This window comes from Amblyomma maculatum, chromosome 11 (genome assembly GCF_055883805.1).
Source record: "Amblyomma maculatum isolate TAMU_Amacu chromosome 11, ASM5588380v1, whole genome shotgun sequence".
Lineage (NCBI taxonomy): Eukaryota > Metazoa > Arthropoda > Arachnida > Ixodida > Ixodidae > Amblyomma > Amblyomma maculatum.
Genome location: NC_139354.1, coordinates 149,372,964 through 149,383,600, shown reverse-complemented (window position 1 = coordinate 149,383,600; position 10,637 = coordinate 149,372,964).

The following is a 10,637-nucleotide window of genomic DNA, read 5'->3' as shown; positions in this document are numbered from 1 at the left end:
CCGTAGCTGCTTTCCCGACCCCCCCTGATAAAAGTTCCGTGCGTCGGTTTTTGGGCCTCCGCACATATTATAGGAGATTTGTACACGACTTCTCCCGAATAGTGGAACTATTTACTCGTGTAACAATGGACGACCAGCCTTTCATCTGGGCCGACGAGCAGCAAAGGGCCTTCGAGGAGCTTCGCAAGCGCCTTCAAACAGCGCCCGTACTTTGCCACTTCGACGAGGAGGCCGAAACAGAATTGCATACCGACGCCAGTAACGTTGGCCTCGGCGCAGTTCTCGTTCTGTGGCAAGAAGGCGTTGAGCGGGCAATTGCATACGCCAGCCGCACCCTGTCTCGTTCCGAAGCGAATTATTCTACTACCGAAAAGGAGTGCCTTGCAGTTGTGTGGGCGGTAAAAAAAAATTCGGCCGTATTTGTATGGTCGGCCGTTTAGAGTGGTGCGCGACCACCACTCACTCTGTTGGTTAGCGAACCTTAAAGATCTTTCAGGCCGATTAGCCCGCTGGAGTCTCCGCTTACAGGAGTTCGACGTCACTATTGTGTACAAGTCCGGCAAGAAACACAGTGACGCTGACTGCCTATCCCGAGACCCTATTCCGTGTTCTTTAATTGAAGCAGATCACTCCGTTTTTCTCGGCGCTCTCACGACGCCAGGTCTCGCTCAACAGTAGCGAGACGACACCGAACTGCGGCCCCTCATCGATTACCTCGAAGGAACCGCCTCATTGCCGCCTCGCCTTTTCACACGTGGCCTGTCGTCGTTCTGCTTGCGTGACGGCGTCCTCTACAAGAAAAACTATGCTTCCACAGACATTCAGTATGTGCTGGTTGTCCCAACGCCGCTCCGTACCGACGTTTTGCAGGCATGTCACGACGAGCTTTCTGCCGGACATCTCGGTTTTCTCGCACCTTGGCACGAGTACGACAAAAGTACTAGTGGCCCAAGCTTGCCGCCATGGTTCAGCGCTATGTTAGGACGTGCCGTGGTTGCCAACGTCGGAAGATACCACCTGTCAAGCCGGCAGGCCTGCTGCAGCCTATTGTTCCTCCCCGAGTACCTTTTTACCAAGTCGGTATGGACTTGCCCGGCCCATTTCCTACGTCATCATTGGGCAACCAGTACATTATAGTCGCCACAGATTATCTAACCCGCTATTGTGAGACGAAAGCTCTTCCCAGCGGCACGTCTACAGATATTGCGAACTTTTTCATCTTTAATCTAGTCCTTCGTCACGGTGCACCTGCGATCGTTTTAACTGACAGAGGCACCGCATTTACTTCAGCTCTAACCCAGGAAGTGGTGCGGCTCAGTGGCACTTGTCATCACAGACCAACAGCTTACCACGCTCAGACGAATGGCCTTACTGAGCGACTCAATAAGACCATCGCCGATATGCTTTCTATGTACGTCGACGAAGACCATAAGACCAGGGACCAGATACTACCGTATGCAACATTTGCGTATAACACCGCAGTCCAGGAAACGACCCGCTTCACACCATTTCGCTTGGTGTGCGGTCGCGAGGCTGTCACCATGCTGGGCGCAATGCTACTGCCAGATGTTGCCCACTCATCGATTGCCGGTGCCGACCAATTCGTGCAGCATGCCGAGGCCGCTCGCCAGCTGGCTAGACTGAGAGTCCGGACACAGCAAGTTAAAGATGCTCGACGTTATAACCTTCGTCACAGGGAGGTAATTTACAACCCTGGCGATCAGGTTTGGGTGTGGACACCTGTTCGCCAGCGGCGTCGCTCCGAGAAGCTTCTGCGCCGCTACTTCGGCCCGTACGAAGTACAACGCAAACTCAGCGACGTCACCTACGAAGTGATCCCGCAAGGAACTGTTCGCTCATCCCGACGGCTAGCACAATCGGAAGTCGTACATGTCGCCAGGATGAAGCCCTTTTACTCCCGCTGGGTCAAGCTACACGTTTTTTTTAGCCTTTAACTGCTTTATGTGAATGCGGCATCCTCGCCGACTACGGGTATCCTCGACCTCGCCACTCGGCATCGGGACGATGCCTTTTCCACCAGGAGGGGCAATGCCGCAATGTTTAAAACCCCTCAATAAACTAAAAGTAGCGCCAACATGTGAAGTTTGCCGCCCCTTACAAAAAAGCTTAATGAGTTTCTGATTAAATGTTAATTACATTTCTCATCATGCACATTAAGATTTCTATACATTTTCTTGATGCATTTTTGATGAATTTCATAAGAAAGTTGGCCACCGTGTTTCTGGTTGGTACCTAATGTGTGCATTTCTTGTGTGTTGTTCATGAGTGTTGACCAATGAGCGCCTGATGGCTTTCACTTTTGGATAAAAAGTAAAAGCTAAAACGTAGCGAAGCACCTCAACTACATTAAAAAAAGCTAAAAAATAAAAAAATTTAAACTAAGCGAAAAAAAACCACCTCTGGCGCGATTCGAACTCGGTACCTATTACTCTTTTTTTTTTGCCTGCTTAGACATACATCGCTACACAACAAAAGTGAAAGAACACTTGAGAAGAATGTACATAGCGTCGGTATGGGCTAAAACTTCCAGCCAAACCTTGACTGATGTAAAGGGGCTAAAAACTCTTCATGGGCATAAGGGGCTCAATTCTCGATACCCATTCGGGCACCGGGCACACATTCTTGTGGCTACCTATTACTCCGTAGCTTTCTACGCTAACCACTCGGCCACTCGGGGAACTGGTAACGTTGGTAATGTATTTGCTTCTTATGTCTGGACTGCATTCATAAGATTGGGACTTAATGTTTCGAAGTGTACAGGCCATTGCGGCTGCTCTAACAACTGCAACTTCTTGACCATTAGAACTTGCATCTAATGTTCTGGATACCTATGCGCACTATTTTGTCCACTGGAGTCATTTTAACATGTCGAGTTTGGCATCGCTGGTAAATTTATCAGCGCTGGTTCTTCGGTGGTTGCTACCTTGGGCGTAATTTTCGCTGAACACGGAGCTTTAGCACGAACCTTTAAGGAAAAAAAGTGCGACCAAGCTTCAATACCGGCAAGCGCAGCAGCGCCAACACTATTTTACTGGTAACTAAATCTTTTTTGTATCTAAACATTTCGGGAAGCGATGCGATGACTGAGGACTCGGCTAATCTATACGCAGAGCAAGAAGGAGCTCGAAAGCTTAAAGGAGCCCCGAAACGATTTTTAAGCACATTGTTTTGCCTCTTGGTTACGTAGATTGAGTTTTAGTGACGCTATTAACGGTGGTTGTTTTGTGTATTATCCAGTATTAATTATTTTAATTTGTTTGTGAATGCGAGTTCGGACCACTGATGGTGCCGGCACACAGCGGCCATTTTTTGGCAGCAGATATGACGACATTGGGTCCGATTTGATGATTGGACGAACAATAAATTCACGGCTAAATGAACTCTTGATTAATGATACGCTCTGCCACGTTCTTGCGTTTTCTGATATACTTACAAAACCGACATATTTATTTTATATTAAAGCACTTCAAATAAAATGTTACAAAAAAAAAAAACGCTAGAGGCTCTGTCTATTTTCCCGAATCCAAGAATGTTGCGCCCCTCTAGTAGAAATAGCTGCCCATGTAGCTCCTGTTTGCCCTGTGTTTGCCTCATGTGACACACACGTGGTTTGCCGTTTGCCTATTCCTCGTGGTTTGTTGTAGGTGGTTCTTCGTATCCTTCGCTCGTGAAGCCTGGTGCCTGGTTATATTTCGTGCTGTCATGAAGAAATTCTGCGCAGTTCCAGGCTGCTCGAGCAGCGAAGGCGTTGGAGAAGTGTCATACCACAGATTTCCTTCCCATAATGAACGAAAAAGAATGTAGTTAGAAGCTCTGGGCATTGAGAAAGAACCGAATCGCCGTGTGTGCTCGGCGCACTTCACTCCAGACGCCTTCGAGTGTTCATCGGTAGCTTATGCATCCGTAGGCTACAAGCAACGGCGGCTACGCAGCAACGCGGTGCCAACGATGCCAGGCGCTCTGCGAAAAACAGTCGAAGACGTAAGTATCGTGACGGACTGAGCAGTGAAAGTTGTGCCAATGACCACGTTTTTGGTCAGCGAGTCTGTCGAAGTTCATACACGATCAAAGATTCAATGTTTTAACTGCTGAGGAATCGGCCGTGGGTTAATGGAGCTGCCAGACCATGAGAATGAGCAACAATTCAGCGCGGCCACATCACTCAACGATCAGATCACGAGAAGTGACAAGATAGTGGCTGGTATAGCAATGTGGACAATAAGAGCCTGAAGCAATGAATGGCGTGGATTTCGGTGACACTTATTCCAACGGAGAAAGGCGTCATTTTCAAAAGACAAAGCTTCATCATGTTCCTTATGAGCCCATAGTACTAGTACTGGAATCAGCACCGACTCACAGCTGATTCTCAATGCAAGGGCTTGCACATGAATGTTCGTACAGAAGAGCAAGTCGCATTCTTCTCATCCCATATTGCCAACATCACAGTGAAAGCCTGGTTTCTGCAAGCCACAAAAGAGATGTGTTATCAAGGTGTTATGACATGATACATGAATGACCTTGCTCACTGACTGCTACAAAGTGTTCGTTCACTGTTCTACTGTGTTGTCCAGACATTTGCCATAACAGCATATGCCACAGAAAATTTGACTGCGGGTTCAAAGAGCATGCAGCCATCGAGCTTGCTGAAATGCTTTCCTGTTGACTTAGATGCAAAATGTCTTAGACAAAGTTTTGTACCAAGAATCATTGGTGCACGTTGTGTGGTTTCATCCATGACTTCAAAACTTGCAAAATGGACTTTATGCCAGCTGTGGTGATCATCCAGCTGGTTTCGATAGCTGCTCCTACTGGCTGCCACTACACCATTGAAAGTTCTTTGTTGCCAGTCCCAAAATCTAACCATGCCGTGTCGACCGTGTGCATGACCTGTGTGTTGAAGATGGATGTTTTTCTGTATTTGCAAAGTATGTCCATGTTTTTGACCAACTGCATTTGATCCAGTCTCCACTGTCCCCTAAGTGCAAACAAGTTCGAACTGCTGTAGAAAAAATGTTCGTGTTCCTGAGGGACCAAGCCACTGCAAGACGTCATAAGTGGCATGCAAACAATCTGCTGTGGTCCAGTGTGTCCCAGTCAGCATCTTTTTTCGACGTTGTGAGGGATTATGGTGTGCAAATTATGGAGCCCAGAAATGAAGATCTGTCCTTCCTTCCTTTATATTTTGTTCGAAGCCCTGCATTCATATGTCCAGCAATATTACCTGGAACCTTAACCAACTCCCTACAGCTGTGCTTTTCTTGTAGCTAATGATTAGCACTTAGAAAGCAATGCTTGTTGTGCTGTATATGACCCTGTTGAACTTTTCAGAACTCAAAACCAGTGAAATGTGCCAGTTGTAATGCAGTGCAGCTGCGCTGGGACGAACCTGAACTGAAAATATTCTTGAACAAAACCTGTGGTCCAGATTGTGGCCCTCTCTGAAACTGTTTTGCTAAAAGGAAGATCTCTGTCTAGATATATAACCGATAAAAACTGCCACGTAAACTGTTTTTCTGATATAAGTCTCGCTGCTATACACACTCCAGGAAATTCCGCATGTGTCTTTTGATAACATTACCAATCTTTGGTTGGACGTCATTAAAGTAGCGGCTGTGAGGATACAAATCTGCTCGCAAGCTCTTTCTGTTGTTTCTTTGTATGTACTTCCACAGAAAGTTTCAACTGTAGCTTTGTAACTGGTGCCCATCTCCTCAGATCACATGTGTTGATTTAAATTTCTGTCTCTCAGGGTGACAAGAACACAGATTCCTATTTGTGAAAACTTCCAGACATTGTTGACAGTGATAGAAGCCATGCTTTTTATTATCCTTCAGCCTCTGCTGTACCTGCCCTGCATTCATCCAACATCCAAGTGAAGTGGTCACTGGCACCTCGCTGCATTTGGAGTGACCATTGCTTGCATTTAGTGCTGCCTACCATCTATGTGGCTCCAAAAGTGCTATCCGGGTTAATATACTTGGCAGCAAGGAGTAGGTGTCGAATCTTGCACATCAAGAATATGAACCTCTTTTTCTTTTTTGGTATGCTCTCGACATTGGAAGCTCAACATGGTCTGCTTCATACCTTGCTGCAATATTCCATGCGTCAACATAGCTGCAGGTCAAAGTTATGCAATGCACAGAACTTTTGCCTCACTACCAGAATATAGGTATTGTTATGGCTGAGCCTTGGAACAGACACCTAAATGTGCATCCTAAGTGCCATTGGCACAAGAGCCTTTCCAAAATGCATCACTGAAAGTAGCTTGGCCAGTTGATGCATGTCTCTTTGTGAAGCAGCATGCAGTTTTTCTTGCCTGCAAGCAATATATTTATTCAGTTGCTAGCGAGTTCTGTGCTAGTGTCTTCATGACTCTGTTCCGTCACCCTGTGCACTATTTTGCTAAGGAGAATTTAAAAAATGGCCATTAACATGGCCACAGGGGAAGCATTTGGTTTTCTTGGTTCTTCCCGGTGTAGCAATATGGTGTTGTAGTTTGGCCTCATGGTTCCGGAAAGTGTATGACCAAAAATGAAGAGTCCTGAAAAAAAAAGTGTTTCAAAAGTTGTATATCTGTGTTACCATTTTCTGTCTTTGCCTGGCATACTAATTGCTTCTTGACTTAACAGTACCACATGCTGTATTCCGTGCTGCAAGCTGTGCACTGTATGAACAAATGAAGCTTGAAAAAACTGGTTTATTTTTTTTTTACCCCTCACAGTTGGGACATTTAACCCTGTGTAGCGTTCCGATGGAAACATCTTCCTAATCATGGTCACCACACTTGAAGGGATCACTCTTTGTTCTCCAGTTCAGTCTCTCCCCCAAATCCATCGTGCAAACTGGTGGTAGGCCACATAATATTTTATAGAATGAAAAGAAGAGAGATCTGTGAAAGAGCAATCTCGGGATTTACAAAGCTCCAGTCAACATTGGTTTGACTCAAATGTCTAGCATAGTGCAAAAAGAGTACCACCACAAATCACCTCCATACCTTGAGAAAGAATACCCTATGCAGTGTTTTTTTTTATGTTTTCTCGCCTCATGGAATAAAAGAATATAAAAGGAAAGGTTGTACATTCTAATAAGTTCTGCAATAGATTAGTCATTACATTACTGATAGTGCTTTGTACACATATGCAATGATAATAAATGAGTAAGCTGCACTAGTGAATCCAGTGAAATACTGTGCTATTACAGCATGCACACATGTTGGAAAGGTTCAAATGTCCTTAATGTGGAAACCTAGTCTGCCAGTTTCTGGTGCACTGCACCCTTCTCATTTTTGAAGGGCATGCGGTACGCTTTTAGAAGGCCTCATTCCAAAGAAGAAAACTAAATGCAGTACGTGCACAACGCGCAAGCCACCATTAGTGCTTTTTTCAGGGGATTCAACCTCGGAAATGCCTTGTTGTGGATATCCATTTCAGGCTCCTAGCTGGCCCCTCTCGATGAGGTCGCCGTACGCGATTTGCAACACCTCGGTATCCAGGCAGAGTACAATATATATATATATATATATATATATATATATATATATATATATATATATATATATATATATATAAACTTGAACGTAATCTTGAACGGGTTAAACTTGAACGTAATGTTACCACAGTGGCTCTATCATCACGTTTTTAATCGCGATATGGACAAGGCACATTTCGTCAATAACACGTATGTTGTTTTTCGAAGTTCGCGAAGCGTGCCTGCGTACCGAGAACGACTTGGCGGAAACGATCTAATCGAGCCACTGCATTCTACAAGAATTCGTTTCAGTCCCAAGAAAGTATGCAAAAAAAGCGCTGCGGTTCATATTTACCAGTGCACATCGTCAGCTTGGTGGTGATCTGGTAGCGTTGCTGGGCGATCGTCGTCAACACCGCGCGGTGGACGCGACGACGCTGGTCGGCTGCTGTTCGTCCCCTTTCGGCGTTTCCCCGCACGGAATAACGCTCAGATCGTCGCTCCGTCGCGATATCTCGCGTACGAGTTCCGATTAGTCTGGCAAGTCCATTTACGGTGACTTCTTATGCACTCCTAAGGTGCTAGCAGTGCTGATATCGGATGGTGAAGCGTCGCTGACCATCCACCTGTTTATCACCATGGGAGCGACGCTGTCAACTTACGCCCACGTGTTCCTTGTAACCATAGAAACGACGTTGCCATCCTTGGCAGGAACGAGTTAAAGTAAACAGGCAACCATGCACTAATAACTTCCGCGACGTCATCGGTTTGCCTCGTTTGATTGGTCGCACCCAATGACGTCAATGGGAGAGCGAAATGGGAATGGGAAGCCCCGCAAAATTTGAGTTGAGGGCAGTTTTTGTTTGCTTATATTTTTAAATTTCTTCATTGAATAACTCCTGTTCCTGTGCACCGATTCTTCTAATTCTTTTTGAGCTAGCATCCCTGTGACATTAAAAATTGACCTGAAACGTAACCGACATCACATTACGAAGCGCTTCGCGGCTCCTTTAAGAAACACGCAAAATATCATGCATTATAAAGAAGGCATTGCTTCTCGTGCCCTGGTCGCGCACATGCTCCCAGGGCGGTCCAGTTCCGAGACAACGCACGGCTCGGGTTACGTCCGTGCGTCGTCGTCGGCGCAGCCAGGGTACCCCTGCTGGTCTTTCCGAAGCGGCCTGTCGCAGGTGCAAGGAGGCATTGGAAATGGAGCGGCCGTGCGTCCGTTTGCTTGGAGGCGGTGTGGCAGTGCGTCGGTTCGCGTACACAATATCCTTGCCCGTAACACCCTAAAGCATATTGTCCAAACATAGCACCCCTTCGCTTCGCAAGAAGTGATTTGCAATGGCACAAACAAATCACTTCTTGTTTTGATTGAAACAAATGTCCAAAAAGTTGTTTTTGTTTTTACAGTGCATGCTAAACAGAAATGAAAACATAGTAAAGTATATACATTCGCTTAGTGATGTATACTTTCTCTCATTTGAGAAAGTCAATGTACTTCCACATTAGCTCCTATACAAAAATACTATGTTTTCCAAGCACAAAACTTCTTGCGTAATCTCAAATGAGAGTCTGTTGCGGATGTCATGTTAAAACACATATCGACCCTCTCATTGGCCGAGCGCCGTCACGTGCTCGCGCGCGCTTTTTTTATGCTGGGCGTGCAGTTTCCTCCTTTCCAGCGGTGCGGGCGGCGCGCGCGCGGCACATATCGCCGTGTGTTTTGCTGCCACGCGGACTGCTGCTAAATTGTTCTCCGCCGGCTAGTTAATTTGTTTTTTCAAGCATGTTGCGCACTTTGGTCAGCGGCTGACAGAAGCACGGAGGTGAAGGCGAGTTCAACCAGCGCAGACATCGCGTACGAATGGTGGCACACACTGACAGTTGAAAGCGGAACCGTTTCAGCGCAAAATATATAAAAAAACTGCTACCACGCTTCTCAAGTTTAACGGTAGCTTACAATTCCGTCAAACCTGCAAAGAAACCACTCAGACTGCAGCTTCCGCCGCCTAGTTAAATTTTTTTCAAGCATGTTGCGCACTTTTATCAACGGCTGATGGACTCAATGAGGTGAAAGCGAGTTAAACCAACGCCGAAATCGTGTACGTATGGTGACACACTATGACAGCTGAAAACGGCAGCGTCTCAGCGCAAAGTATTAAAAAACAATAACTGCTACCACTCTCCCCAAGTTTGCCGGTAGCTCCCAGGTCAGTCAAAGGTGCGAAGACATCACACAGACTGCAGCTTCCGTTGCCTAGTTGATTCTGATCTGCAGCTGAAGTTGAAAATACATGGAAGACAACTGCTGCCACACTTCTCAAGTTTACCGGCAGCTCGCAAACCAGTCAACGCTGCAAAGAAACCATACACAGACTGTTGCTAAATTGTTCCTGTCCGCCACCTAGTTACAAATTTTTTAAAGCATGCCGCTGAGTTTGGCCAATTCTTACACCATGGCCAAGGGTAACGAACTACGGACACACTGAGATGACGGCGAGTTGAACCAACGCCGAAATCGCGTACATGTGGTGTAAGACACTCACAGCTGAAACTATTTTGGCGGGAAATCCCTGTCAACATTCGGTAATTATGTTTCAGCAGTGAGCGATATTTTAACCTGAACACACTGCGACAAAATGGAAGCTGTAATTCTCTGGTGAGACCCGGCGCCAGCGCTTTTACCGGCGCACGGCCGCCTCGATCGGCGTGCGCGCCCACCGCGCGCGCTGATCGAGACGGCCGTGACCGGCGCCTGCTCCGGAGAGCGCGCGCTAGTCGCGCACCCCGTAGGTGGAGCCACGGTCGAAATGCGAGAGGAGGAGCGGCGCTGCCGGAGGAGGAGAGGAGATGACGCTGCTTTTAGTATAGTTCATTTTGAAGGTAGCGCGAAAACGAGGACCAAGAGTAGAAGGACACAACAAGCGCTCTTGTTGTGTCCTTCTACTCTTGGTCCTCGTTTTTCGCGCTACCTTCAAAATGAACCAGATTCAACTCGCCCAACTTTCAACCTTAATTTTTGCTATCTTACTCGCGCCGCCATGTGGCGAGCTCAGGAGACTGGCACGCGCTCGTCTTCTTCGCTCTCGGTGCTCGCCCGCCCATAGAGAAAGTATGTTTCTCTATGGCCCGCCTGTCTGTTC